General features: G+C 46.8%; 1 long non-coding RNA gene across 1 annotated transcript; it reads left to right on the forward strand.

Annotated features, from left to right (window-relative positions):
* The first annotated feature begins 8,351 nt into the window (after positions 1-8,351).
* On the forward strand, positions 8,352-9,075 carry LOC117191982. The gene is made up of 3 exons (XR_004474130.1): positions 8,352-8,433; positions 8,500-8,917; positions 8,984-9,075. It is a non-coding gene; the product is annotated as an uncharacterized LOC117191982 (long non-coding RNA).
* The last annotated feature ends 6,372 nt before the right edge of the window (positions 9,076-15,447 follow it).

Consider the following 15,447-nt stretch of genomic DNA (forward strand, 5'->3'; position numbering starts at 1 on the left):
CAGAGCGAGAAAGAATGAAATTGTTTTCTTGATTCTGGCTATAATAATTATACGATCTGGTTCAGATTTTGCACTCTAGAAGATATAGTCATCTTCTACGATTCTGCGTTTTTAGTTTTATACTATCTTTAAAAATGTAGATGCCACAGATTTTCGTCCTTTGTGGGGGCGGAAGTGGGCGGGGCGAAGTTTTGAAATATTTTTGTAGCAGTGACATATCACAGAAGTCTGGATCCAAAATATCGTTGCTCTAGCTCTTATAGTCTTTGAGCACTAGGCGCTGAAGAGGACGGACGGACGGACGGACAGACGGACAGACAGACAGGGCTCAATCGACTCGGTTATTGATGCTGATCAAGAATATATATACTTTATGGGGTCGGAAACGATTCCTTCTGGACGTTACATACATCCATTTTTACCACAAATCTAATATACCCCAATACTCATTTGTGTGAGTTGCTGCGGACACCGCAACTCTACAGTTATACCCGATACTTAGTAAGTATGGCTCTCCTCCGGCAGACGCCGCTAATATTAAACGACACGACAAAGAGTGCGTGCGAGAGAGACAGAAAATCAGTCTGAGCGTGACGTCGGGCGCTGCGTAGCCACTGCAAATTGATTTGTTCCTATTGGCTATAAAAATGATCTGATCTGATCCAGATTCAGCAATCTGATAGATATGGTCATTATCTATGATTCTGCGTTTTTAGTTTTCTCGAATGTGCAATATTGTGGATGCAACAGATTTTCGTCCTTTGTGTGGGCGGAAGGGGGTGTGGCAAAATTTTGAAACAAACTCCTCTCGGTCCGATATATTAGGAGTGTGGATACCAAATTTGGTTGCTCTAGCTTTTGTAGTCTCTGAGATCTATGCGCTAATGTTTTACTCTAAGCAAAGCCGCCTATGCTACGTGTGTGTTAGAGAGAGACAGGGCGAGAAAAAATGAAATTGTTTTCTTGATGCTGGCTATAATAATAATACGATCCAATTCAGATTCCGCAGTCTCAAAGAGATGGTCATTCTCTACAATTCTACGTTTTTGGTTTTATCGTATCTTTAAAAATGTGGATGCCACAGATTTTCGTCCTTTGTGGGGGCGACAGTGGGAGCGGCGAAGTGTTGAAAAATTTTTGTAGCAGTGACATATCACAGAAGTCTGGATCCAAAACATCGTTGCTCTAGCTCTTATAGTCTTTGAGCACTAGGCGCTGAAGGGGACGGACGGACGGACGGACACACGGACAGACAGACAGGGCTCAATCGACTCGGCTATTGATGCTGATCAAGAATATATATACTTTATGGGGTCGGAAACGATTCCTTCTGGACGTTACACACATCCACTTTTACCACAAATCTAATATACCCCAATACTCATTTTGAGTATCGGGTATAACGAGGTGGAACGTTGTGAGTTGCTGCGGACACCGCAACTCTACAGTTATACCCGATACTAAGTCAGTATGGCTCTCTCCGGCAGACGCCGCTAATATTGAACGACACGACAAAGAGTGCGTGCGAGAGAGACAGAAAATCAGTCTGAGCGTGACGTCGGGGGCTGCGTAGCCACTGCAAATTGATTTGTTCCTTTTGGCTACAAAAATGATCCGATCTGATCCAGATTCAGCAACCTGATAGATATTGTCTTTATCTATTCTTCTGCGTTTTTAGTTTTCTCGAATGTGCAATATTGTGGATGCAACAGATTTTCGTCTTTTGTGGGGGCGGAAGGAGGTGGGGCGAAATTCTGAGATATATGTTTTATAGTGAGATCTAACAGAAGTGCGGATACCAAATTTGTTTACTCTAGCCTTAATAGTCTCTGAGATTTGTGGATTCCCCAGATTTTCGTCCTTTGCGTGGGCGGAAGGGGGTGTAGCGAAATTTGGACACGAAACGGTCAAGGTACGATATCACAGGAGTGTGGATACCAAATTTGGTTGCTCTGGCTCTTATAGGTTCTGAGATCCTTGAACTCATATTTTGCAATTGGCAAAACCAACCATGAAACCTGTGTGTTAGAGAGAGACAGAGCGAGAAAGAATGAAATTGTTTTCTTGATTCTGGCTATAATAATTATACGATCTGGTTCAGATTTTGCACTCTAGAAGATATAGTCATCTTCTACGATTCTGCGTTTTTAGTTTTATACTATCTTTAAAAATGTAGATGCCACAGATTTTCGTCCTTTGTGGGGGCGGAAGTGGGCGGGGCGAAGTTTTGAAATATTTTTGTAGCAGTGACATATCACAGAAGTCTGGATCCAAAATATCGTTGCTCTAGCTCTTATAGTCTTTGAGCACTAGGCGCTGAAGAGGACGGACGGACGGACGGACAGACGGACAGACAGACAGGGCTCAATCGACTCGGTTATTGATGCTGATCAAGAATATATATACTTTATGGGGTCGGAAACGATTCCTTCTGGACGTTACATACATCCATTTTTACCACAAATCTAATATACCCCAATACTCATTTGTGTGAGTTGCTGCGGACACCGCAACTCTACAGTTATACCCGATACTTAGTAAGTATGGCTCTCCTCCGGCAGACGCCGCTAATATTAAACGACACGACAAAGAGTGCGTGCGAGAGAGACAGAAAATCAGTCTGAGCGTGACGTCGGGCGCTGCGTAGCCACTGCAAATTGATTTGTTGCTATTGGCTATAAAAATGATCTGATCTGATCCAGATTCAGCAATCTGATAGATATGGTCATTATCTATGATTCTGCGTTTTTAGTTTTCTCGAATGTGCAATATTGTGGATGCAACAGATTTTCGTCCTTTGTGTGGGCGGAAGGGGGTGTGGCAAAATTTTGAAACAAACTCCTCTCGGTCCGATATATTAGGAGTGTGGATACCAAATTTGGTTGCTCTAGCTTTTGTAGTCTCTGAGATCTATGCGCTAATGTTTTACTCTAAGCAAAGCCGCCTATGCTACGTGTGTGTTAGAGAGAGACAGGGCGAGGAAAAATGAAATTGTTTTCTTGATGCTGGCTATAATAATAATACGATCCAATTCAGATTCCGCAGTCTTAAAGAGATGGTCATTCTCTACAATTCTACGTTTTTGGTTTTCTCATATCTTTAAAATTGTGGATGCCACAGATTTTCGTCCTTTGTGGGGGCGGAAGTGGGCGGGGCGAAGTTTTGAAATATTTTTGTAGCAGTGACATATCACAGAAGTCTGGATCCAAAACATCGTTGCTCTAGCTCTTATAGTCTTTGAGCACTAGGCGCTGAAGGGGACGGACAGGCGGACAGACGGACAGACAGACATGGCTCAATCGACTCGGCTATTGATGCTGATCAAGAATATATATACTTTTTGGGGTCGGAAACGATTCCTTCTGGGCGTTACACACATCCACTTTTACCACAAATCTAATATACCCCAATACTCATTTTGAGTATCGGGTATAATTACAGAGGACGAAAACGCATTCACGAGGAGTGCAAGGATGGCAAGATCACCGGTGGAGGTGAGACCTGCGGGAGAAGCAGCAGTAGCAGTCCAGGAGCGGACTCAAAAAGATCGGAACAAAAAGAAGCTACAACAGAAGGAGCAGACCCAGATGGAGCAGACCCAGATAGGGCAGACCCAAACGGAGCAGACCCAGAAGGGGCAGAGGAGCACGGCGCTACGCGATCTCGGGCAGGAAATTGCAAAGCTGGTGGAGATGCTGGAAGTCGGGAAGAGGCGCCCCATCCACCAGCCGATGAGGGACTCCATTGAAAGCATCCGAGCGCTCTACGAGCTGGTGGCCATCCAGCTTCATGACGATAGGGCAAAGGCGGTGATCCGTACCCACCAGTCCTCCCAAACTTCGCCGTTGTTTAGGACAGCGGTGGAGGCAAAAAGGAAGCAGGAAAATGGGAAAGCACCGAAAAACAAGAGGAGCGAAGGGGTGGACACCCAGACGAAAACCTGCGCGGTTGGAGTGGATGCGAAAACTCCAACTCCAGGAGATAACGACACAGGGGAGACACCGACGGCGCCTCCGAACAGGGAGTGGAGGAAAGTTGAAAGAAGGCCGAGAGTTAGGAAGCCGAAGCCTTCTAGGGTGATGACGGAGAAGGCACGCCCGGATGCCATCATCATAGCGGCGAAAGACCCGAGCAGCTACGCAGAGATTCTGCGAAAGGTAAAAGGAGACGAGAAGCTAAAAGGGCTAGGAGAGGCGGTGGCAAGAATCCGCCGCACCCAAAAGGGGGAACTCCTGCTCCAGCTCAGCAAATCAGGAGAGGAAACCTCGTCCTTCTAGAGTCTGGTCGGCGAGTCGGTAGGGGACGCAGCAGAGGTCTGCGCCCTCCAACAGCGAGTCATCGTTGAATGCAGCGACTTGGGCGAGGTGACCACCAAGGAGGAGATAAGGGACGCCCTCATGTCCCAGGTCCAGTTGGCAAACGTGGCACTGGACGACATATCAATAAGGAGAGGGTACGGACAGACGCAGATTGCAACTGTCCGACTTCCGACAGAGGACGCCCGCAGGGCACTCAAAATAGGAGGACTGAAGGTCGGCTGGGTAAGAGGCAGAGTTAGGGAAAGGGTCAGCGTCACCAAATGCTTCCGCTGCATGGAGTTCGGCCACATGGCCAGACAGTGTAGGAGCGATGTAGATCGTTCTCAGCTGTGCCGGAGATGCGGGAAGGAGGACCACCTTGCAAAAGACTGCGACAAGGACCCCCAGTGCTTGTTCTGCAAGGGAAAGAAGGAAGATTGGAGGCATATCGCAGGAAGCGGCAGGTGCCCCCTCTTTGGACAGGCACTTGCAAAGAGGATAGGATGAGGTGCATGCTGCTGAACCTTAACCACTGCGAGGCAGCACAGGCACTACTGAGCCAAGACGCCAGGGAGAGGAAACCGGACGTGGTCATCGTATGCGAACCATACAAACCGGTGCCAGGCAGCGGTTGGGCACAAAGTAAGTGCAGGAAGGCCACGATCTGGGGCGTCGAGACCCCGCCGCTCGATGTGGATTCGTCAAAGGAGGGCTTTGTAAGAGCTAGACTCAAGGGTGTAACTTTCTACAGTTGTTACGCACCGCCGAGTTGGGACCTGTCGCGTTTCCAAACTATGTTGGAACACATTGCGGAAGACACTCGTGGGAGGACACCCTTCGTCATCGCAGGGGACTTTAATGCGTGGGCCGTCGAATGGGGCAGCAAAGAGACCAACGCAAGAGGGTACTGCCTACTGGAGCAGTTCTCGTCTCTCGACGTCGCACTGGCAAACGACGGGAAAAAGATGACCTTCTGCAGGGCAAGAAGATCCTCAATAATAGATCTGACCTTTCTGAGCAGTTCGCTATGTAGACATTCCACCTGGAGAGTGGGTGACGAATTCACATTTAGCGACCACCAGGCGATACACTTTGAGCTCGGACAGCGCAACAGAGTCCCCAGGAAGCCAAAAACAACGGGGCCAAAGTGGAAGGATAGTCTACTGGACGTCGCAGCCTTCTCGGACTCCTTCAGGCAACACGAGTGGAACCAAGCTGGTATCTCAGCGGAGGAAGCGGCACGGGAACTGACGCAGAGGATAGCCGACGCATGCGACCAGTCCATGCCAAGGAGGAAGCCGTCTCTACGAGGAAGACCTTGCTACTGGTGGACGCAGGAAATAGGCGAGCTTAGAAGGGCTTGTCTCCGAGCGCGACGGCGTGCCCAAAGAGCGAGAGGCCGCTACGCCTTCGAAACCAGGCAAGAGGAATTTCGCACGGCAAAACACGGGCTGAAGGTGGCCATCAAGAAGAGTAAGAGCGACTGCTTCCACCACATATGCGACGAAGCGGAGGTAGACCCCTGGAATACTGCTTATAAAGTAGTCACCAAAAGGATCAGAGTAATAAGCACTCCTACCCCGACGTGCCCGCAACTGCTGCATAGGATTGTGACAGCGCTGTTCCCCAGGCACCCGCAGAAGGAAGAAACTAACCTGGACCAGGAGGAACCACCATACGAGCCAGTATCTACACTGGAGGTCATAGAAGCAACCAGGAGAGTTGGCGACCGGGAGGCACCAGGGCCGGATGGAATACCCAACAAGGCCCTAAAGCTCGCGGTGGCCACCCGACCGGAACCCTTTGCGGAGACGTTCAACAGTTGCCTCAAGGAGGGAACATTCCCAAAACGATGGAAGAGGCAGCGTCTAATTCTGCTGCCCAAAGGCAACAGGCCAGCAGACGATCCATCGGCGTACATACCAATCTGCCTGTTGGACACGGTGGGCAAGCTGCTTGAAAGAGTGCTGTACAACAGGCTTCTAGAGTTCGTGGAGAAGCACTCTCAGAGGCGCAATATGGATTCCGGAAATCCCGCTCGACCGTGGACGCCATCATGGCGGTAGGATCAGTCTTGGGGCCGCTCCTGTGGAACCTCATGTACGACAGCGTGCTCAGACTGCAGCTACCCCCAGGTTGCCAGCTAATCGGTTTCGCTGACGACCTGGCCCTAGTAGTTGTAGCTAAGGAGGTCCAGAAAGTCGAATCGGTAGCCAATACAGCTATTGATCTAATTTCTGGATGGATGCGGGAAGCCGGTCTGGATCTGGCTGGCCACAAGACGGAAGCAGTCCTCATCACGAGCAGGAAGAAGACGGAGTACTCCAAAGTTCGAGTAGGAGCAGACTTGATAAAATCGCAAGACTCCATCAAGTATTTGGGAGTGATGTTGGACAACCGCCTAACCTTCCGCTCGCATGTGGAGTATGCTAGCCAGAAGGCAGCGAGGATGCAAGGAGCTCTCTCCCGCATGCTTCCAAATGTTGGTGGACCAAAGACTGGATGCCGAAGACTGATGGCAAGCGTAGTGTCCTCCATCCTTCTCTACACAGCGCCAATCTGGGCGGCAGCGGTCATAAACAACCAAAGCCTGCGAAGGGTATGATACCCGTGGACATACTGGCCAGGGAGATGAAAATAGTGTACGAAAAGAGTACGGCGCAGGGAACCATAGGCGGCACGGCGGCCATCCGCAATACAGCGCGACAGGCCTCCATCGAAACATGGCAGGAACGGTGGAATCAGAGCGTCAAAGGAGGTGGACGCATAAATTGATCAGTAGCGCGAAGGAGTGGATCGGAAGGAGCAGAGGCAACGCGGACTACCACATAACGCAATTCCTAACCGCGCATGGGGGCTATCGTAGCTACCTATATAAGTATAAACACGATACCAGCCCATACTGCCCTACGTGCCCAACCGCAATCGAAGACCCGGAGCATGCCCTCTACGGCTGTAAGAGATACGCAGCATGGACGGAGAATATCCCCCCAGCAGAGTTGCTGGTTAGCTTTATGACAGCATCGGAGGATAACTATATATACGTGTACCGTCTCATCAAGCGCATCCAGGATGACCTGAGACGATGCGAGAAAGAGCGGCATGTAGCGGCCTAGAATAGGCCCCCCCTCCCCACGAAGCAATACCTAACGGTGATCCCGCGGGGGGAAGAGGTGTGTATGTGTGTGGGGTGGTTTTAGTACGTATGACTTGACTAGAGCAAGGAATCGTGCATGCCAATGGCACGGGTCATTGGTATCTCATGAAGATTTCCACTCCTCATGGCGCATCCATGAAAAAAAAAACACACACACACACACACACTGTCGCGAAATTTATGCAATGAACCCGCTTTTAATTTTTTGTTATCTCTCTTCCGCTTTTTTGTTGTAAGAAAAACGCGAGCGCGTCTTTAGTCGCCGGCGTTTAAAAAAGCGCCAAACTCTCTTTATCCGAACATGCAAGTTGCTTTATCGCGTTTTTGCAGTATCTTTTTGGGTGTTTTAATTTATATTCATTAACGATTTTGCCTCATTGCCAATTAATCACCTTTCGTTTTCAATGCACTTTCAAAAATTTGGAAATACTTTTGCCTTGTTTGTTTTGTTGTTTTCTTTTCACAATATTTGGCTCACATTTGAAATTCGCTTTGTTCGCAGCCAGTTTCTGTTGAAGAATGACCATCTCTAGCAATGCACGCATGTATTGGAAGACATATGAGTATGTAGACGTATGTATGAGTGAGAGACGTAACGAAGCGACGTTCTCTTATCTCCCTTTTTGTTCTCCCTTTCGTTTCGGTCTCTATCTGCCTGCGAGCAGAGTATTTATTAGTCACAAATAAACCTTACATATGAATGGTTGCGTTTTTACTTTTCGGTACAAGAACTTCCCTTGCAACGGCAGCGAAATTCTGTCCAACAGTTTCCACCAAAAACTTATGGAAATGCTGCGGCTGGCATATAATTTGAGACTGCGATTGCCGCGACTTGCAATTGGAGTTGAGTTGGGTCGCAGTCCCTCCACAGCGCCTTCTACTCCTGCAACCCACCTCCCCAGTCGTCTACACCTCCTCCGCCTCCTCCACCGCCTGCGCCTCCCTCGTTGGGTTCGTTGTCGTATGGATCTGTAAAAGGTCAGAGCGTGAGATATGAATTTTAATCGAGCTGTCAGTGCAGAGATATCTTGTATAATCTTTCAGAGGGTATGATGTATGATATCATATCCAAGGCTTCGACGCCCGAGGCTACCCTTTCTTCTTTCTGGTTTTATAGTATCTAAGCATTTCACCAGCTACGAAACGTGAGGAGCCAGCAACAGCCAGAGAGACAGATTGCGCTGCGCCAGGCCAAATACCAAATAAACATTCACCAATGGAGCTAAGCGCATATTAGCTAATTTGCGAAAGCCAACAACAGACTACGAATAGCGTCAGACAACCGCTGCAGAAGCGTGTATCTCTATCTAATGAATACGCAAAGCAGAATATGATGAAATCGTCTAAACTTAGATACGGTTTTTAAGGGGCTCGGCTCACGCAATCCTCCAAACGGACAATGAGAGCGACCAGGCTGGAAAGACAGGTGTCTGGGGACAGGCTGGCGAGGATGATTAAATTGGTTTGTTTTTTTTTCAGACACATTTCCCTAATAAGCCAATCAATTACCGTTTACTATTCGTTTCAGCCGCTAAACTTCGCCTTGAGCCTCCCGATTGGGGCCCAGTTCGAACGAGACTGAGCCTCTCAGAACGGGCCCGAGCATTTTCTCTTAATTGCGAAAAGAAAGTGAACTCAACATCTGCATTAAAAGCAATTAAATATCTTTTGTGTGTGAGTGAGTATTACCCCCTGCATAGTACATAGATATTGTATCTGTATCTCTCCAGCTTCTCTCAGTGCTTGAGAGAGTAAGCTCTGTTTGGGGTGAGCGGGTGGATCGAGGGCATCTTCTAATTATACTTTTTTTGGCGCTGCTAATGGTCAGACTCGACTCTGGGCCATGCCATGGAAGTATTCAATAAATTGGAACTAATTGGTGCGATGAAAATCTGTATAGGGAAGGTCAGGGCCAGGCCCATTATTAGATCGAGCTGAAGGCCAATAATCTTTAATGATTCACCCACACTTGACCAAGTAGAAAATGTTCTACTCCATGAAGATGTCACTCCATAGATAATCGCATACAACGCAATCGATAAATCCTTAGTTGTGTTCAGAAAGCCGTAGATAAACCAGACGCCATATGTTATACAATATAGAACAAGTTTTTTATGGTTGCTGCTGCTGTTGTTGTAATTGTGTGTTTTGTGTTCACTTGAAGCGACAAACCCGTTTCGATTTTCACATGTGCCAGAGCTAATTTATGCCGCGCTCTGTTCCTCCACTCCAGCGTTCCATCAAATTACTGGTTTCCTTCGGGGTCTACGCACAGATAAGACCTAAATTTATGTAAGATTATTGTGCATAATTCGAGTTGAAAGGTTTTCCTACCCTGCCGCACCCTCACAGGTCCAGTCCAAATGTTCTGTTATGCATATGAAGTGGTTTTCGGAACAGTCATAAATGTGAGGGCCATATTGGGATAGGGCTGCTGTTTGAGGACGTGCTCTGAGTAGCCAGTCAAGAGTAACGCAATTGAGGCTCCTGATTGTGCGGCTTGGAGAGATTCATGGGAGGGGGGCAAATAGCTCTGTTACAATCCTAAAAGTCATGCCCCCCAAATCTTCCACTTCAAACTTGTTTCCTTATTTGGCTAATTTATTTATTTATGAATATCACATCTCATCGTTTTCTTGGAGAAGCATCATCATGATTTACCACCCACTCGAGGCATACCGAGACGCTGACGAACCGTATCTAGATATTTCTTCATTCCGAAATTCGAATCAAACATGCAACTCCCACGTCCGCAACTCAAGCTTTAAGCTCGGCTCCAATCGCTGCAAGCTCACACAGGGATGGGACGGGAGAACAGAACGTGGAACTGAAATGTGGCACAAATATTGAACCCACTTCTTGCCACAGAGCATTGAACCAAAGGCGATGTAAACAAAAGCCCACTTGGAGCTGGTCCCCCAAAGAGCTTGTGACAGCTGTCTGCCTCCAAGTCTCGGGCCCAACTGTCGTCGTCGTTCCAATTGGACAAGCTCACCTTCAAATGCAGTCGTTGCACATGCCCCACATGGCATGGCCATTCCGCATCACTTTCGGTTTGGCCCGGTAACAGATGTCAGAGAGAGGGAAAATAAGTGCACTGGAGTGGACATTGTCTTGTCTTTCGGTGCCTGTTGAAGGTCACGTGGCGTCCCCACCACCAGCTGTACGAGGTGTCGGCTTACAAGATCTAATTTCACGAATAAGTATATAAGTAGGCCATGCGATAAAGTACCCAAAATACCCATGTGCATATGTTACTTTTTATACCCGATACTCAAAATGAGTATTGGGGTATATTAGATTTGTGGTAAAAGTGGATGTGTGTAACGTCCAGAAGGAATCGTTTCCGACCCCATAAAGTATATATATTCTTGATCAGCATCAATAGCCGAGTCGATTGGGCCCTGTCTGTCTGTCTGTCTGTCCGTCTGTCCGTCTGTCCGTCCGTCCGTCTGTCCGTCCCCTTCAGCGCCTAGTGCTCAAAGACTATAAGAGCTAGAGCAACGATGTTTTGAATCCAGACTTCTGTGGTATGTCACTGCTACAAAAATATTTCAAAACTTCGCCCCGCCCACTTCCGCCCCCACAAAGGACGAAAGTCTGTGGCATCCACAATTTTAAAGATATGAGAAAACCAAAAACGTAGAATTGTAGAGAATGACCATATCTTTAAGACTGCGGAATCTGAATTGGATCGTATTATTATTATAGCCAGCATCAAGAAAACAAGTTCATTTTTTCTCGCCCTGTCTCTCTCTAACACACACGTAGCATAGGCGGCTTTGCTTAGAGTAAAACATTAGCGCCTAGATCTCAGAGACTATAAAAGCTAGAGCAACCAAATTTGGTATCCACACTCCTAATATATCGGACCGAGACGAGTTTGTTTCAAAATTTTGCCACACCCCCTTCCGCCCCCGCAAAGGACGAAAATCTGGGGATATTCAAAAATCTCAGAGACTATTAAGGCTAGAGTAACCAAATTTGGTATCCGCACTCCTGTTAGATCTTACTAAAAAACGTGTATCTCAAAATTCCGCCCCACCCCCTTCCGCCCACACAAAAAACGAAAATCTGTTGCATCCCCAATATTGAGGATACGAGAAAACTAAAAACGCAGAATCATAGATAATGATCATATCTATCAGATTGCTGAATCTGGATCAGATCAGATCATTTTTAAAGCCAAAAGGAACAAATCAATTTGCACTGGCTACGCAGCGCCTGACGTCACGCTCAGACTGATTTTCTGTCTCTCTCGCACACACTCTTTGTCGTGTCGTACAATATAAGCGGCGTCTGCCGGAGGAGAGCCATACTGACTAAGTATCGGGTATAACTGTAGAGTTGCGGTGTCCGCAGCAACTCACAACGTTCCCCCTCGTTATACCCGATACTCAAAATGAGTATTGGGGTATATTAGATTTGTGGTAAAAGTGGATGTGTGTAACGTCCAGAAGGAATCGTTTCCGACCCAATAAAGTATATTTTATTCTTGATCAGCATCAATAGCCGAGTCGATTGAGCCCTGTCTGTCTGTCCGTCCGACCGTCTGTCCGTCCCCTTCAGCGCCTAGTGCTCAAAGACTATAAGAGCTAGAGCAACGTTGTTTTGGATCCAGACTTCTGTGATATGTCACTGCTACAAAAATATTTCAAAACTTCGCCCCGCCCACTTCCGCCCCCACAAAGGACGAAAATCTGTGGCATCCACATTTTTAGAGATACGATAAAATCAAAAACGCAGAATCGTAGAGGATGACTATATGTTCTAGAATGTAAGATCTCAACCAGATCGTATAATTATTATAGCCAGAATCAAGAAAACAATTTCATTCTTTCTCGCTCTGTCTCTCTCTAACACACAGGTTTTATGGTCGGCTTTGCCAATTGCAAAATATGAGTTCAAGGATCGCAGAACCTATAAGAGCCAGAGCAACCAAATTTGGTATCCACACTCCTGTGATATCTGACCTTGACCGTTTCGTGTCCAAATTTCGCCACACCCCCTTCCTCCCCCGCAAAAGACGAAAATCTGGGGCATCCACAAATCTCAGAGACTATTAAGGCTAGAGTAACCAAATTTGGTATCCGCACTCCTGTTAGATCTCACTATAAAACGTATATCTCAGAATTTCGCCCCACCCGCTTCCGCCCCCACAAAAAACGAAAATCTGTTGCATCCACAATATTGCACATTCGAGAAAACTAAAAACGCAGAATCATAGATAATGACCATATCTATCAGATTGCTGAATCTGGATCAGATCAGATCATTTTTAAAGCCAAAAGGAACAAATCAATTTGCACTGGCTACGCAGCGCCTGACGTCACGCTCAGACTGATTTTCTGTCTCTCTCGCACGCACTCTTTGTCGTGTCGTTTAATATTAGCGGCGTCTGCCGGAGGAAAGCCATACTGACTAAGTATCGGGTATAACTGTAGAGTTGCGGTGTCCGCAGCAACTCACAACGTTCCCCCTCGTTTTTATACCCGATACTCAAAATGAGTATTGGGGTATGTTAGATTTGTGGTAAAAGTGGATGTGTGTAACGTCCAGAAGGAATCGTTTCCGACCCCATAAAGTATATATATTCTTGATCAGCATCAATAGCCGAGTCGATTGAGCCCTGTCCGTCCGTCTGTCCGCCTGTCCGTCCCTTTCAGCGCCTAGTGCTCAAAGACTATAAGAGCTAGAGCAACGATGTTTTGGATCCAGACTTCTGTGATATGTCACTGCTACAAAAATATTTCAAAACTTTGCCCCGCCCACTTCCGCCCCCACAAAGGACGAAAATCTGAGGCATCCACATTTTTAAAGATACGATAAAACCAAAAACGCAGAATCATAGAAGATGACTATATGTTCTAGAGTGTAAAATCTCAACCAGATCGTATAATTATTATAGCCAGAATCAAGAAAACTATTTCATTCTTTCTCGCTCTGTCTCTCTCTAACACACAGGTTTCATGGTCGGCTTTGCCAATTGCAAAATATGAGTTCAAGGATCTCAGAACCTATAAGAGCCAGAGCAACCAAATTTGGTATCCACACTCCTGTGATATCTGACCTTGACCGTTTCGTGTCCAAATTTCGCCACACCCCCTTCCGCCCCCGCAAAAGACGAAAATCTGGGGCATCCACAAATCTCAGAGACTATTAAGGCTAGAGTAACCAAATTTGGTATCCGCACTCCTGTTAGATCTCACTATAAAACGTATATCTCAGAATTTCGCCCCACCCCCTTCCGCCCCCACAAAAAACGAAAATCTGTTGCATCCACAATATTGCACATTCGAGAAAACTAAAAACGCAGAATCATAGATAATGACCATATCTATCAGATTGCTGAATCTGGATCAGATCGGATCATTTTTGTAGCCAAAAGCAAGAAATCAATTTGCAGTGGCCACGCAGCGCCCGACGTCACGCTCAGACTGATTTTCTGTCTCTCTCGCACGCACTCTTTGTCGTGTGGTTCAATATTAGCGGCGTCTGCCGCAGGAGAGCCATACTGATTTAGTATCGGGTATAACTGTAGAGTTGCGGTGTACGCAGCAACTCACAACGTTCCCCCTCGTTATAGCCAGAATCAAGAAAACAATTTCATTCTTTCTCGCTCTGTCTCTCTCTAACACACAGGTTTCATGGTCGGCTTTGCCAATTGCAAAATATGAGTTCAAGGATCTCAGAACCTATAAGATCCAGAGCAACCCACTTTGGTATCCACACTCCTGTGATATCGGACCTTGACCGTTTCGTGTCCAAATTTCGCCACACCCCCTTCCGCCCCCGCAAAGGACGAAAATCTGGGGCATCCACAAATCTCAGAGACTATTAAGGCTAGAGTAACCAAATTTGGTATCCGCACTTCTGTTAGATCTCACTATAAAACGTATATCTCAGAATTTCGCCCGACCCCCTTCCGCCCCCACAAAGGACGAAAATGTGTTGCATCCACAATATTGCACATTCGAGAAAACTAAAAACGCAGAATCATAGATAATGACTATATCTATCAGATTGCTGAATCTCGATCAGATCGGATCATTTTTGTAGCCAAAAGCAAGAAATCAATTTGCAGTGGCCACGCAGCGCCCGACGTCACGCTCAGACTGATTTTCTGTCTCTCTCGCACGCACTCTTTGTCGTGTGGTTCAATATTAGCGGCGTCTGCCGCAGGAGAGCCATACTGACTTAGTATCGGGTATAACTGTAGAGTTGCGGTTTACGCAGCAGCTCACAACGTTCCCCCTCGTTTCTTTTTATACCCGATACTCAAAATGAGTATTGGGGTATATTAGATTTGTGGTAAAAGTGGATGTGTGTAACGTCCAAAAGGAATCGTTTCCGACCCCATAAAGTATATATATTCTTAATCAGCATCAATAGCCGAGTCGATTGAGCCCTGTCTGTCTGTCCGTCTGTCCGTCCGTCCGTCCGTCCGTCCGTCCGTCCGTCCCCTTCAGCGCCTAGTGCTCAAAGACTATAAGATCTAGAGCAACGATGTTTTGGATCCAGACTTCTGTGATATGTCACTGCTACAAAAATATTTCAAAACTTCGCCCCGCCCATTTCCGCCCCCACAAAGACGAAAATCTGTGGCATCCACATTTTTAAAGATACGATAAAACCAAAAACGAAGAATCGTAGAGGATGACTATATGTTCTAGAGTGTAAAATCTCAACCAGATCGTATAATTATTATAGCCAGAATCAAGAAAACAATTTCATTCTTTCTCGCTCAGTCTCTCTCTAACACACAGGTTTCATGGTCGGCTTTGCCAATTGCAAAATATGAGTTCAAGGATCTCAGAACCTATAAGAGCCAGAGCAACCAAATTTGGTATCCACACTCCTGTGATATCGGACCTTGACCGTTTCGTGTCCAAATTTCGCCACACCCCTTCCGCCCCCGCAAAGGACGAAAATCTGGGGCATCCACAAATCTCAGAGACTATTAAGGCTAGAGTAACCAAATTTGGTATCCGC

Source organism: Drosophila miranda (genome assembly GCF_003369915.1).
Source record: "Drosophila miranda strain MSH22 chromosome Y unlocalized genomic scaffold, D.miranda_PacBio2.1 Contig_Y1_pilon, whole genome shotgun sequence".
In the NCBI taxonomy this organism is placed as follows: Eukaryota; Metazoa; Arthropoda; class Insecta; order Diptera; family Drosophilidae; genus Drosophila; species Drosophila miranda.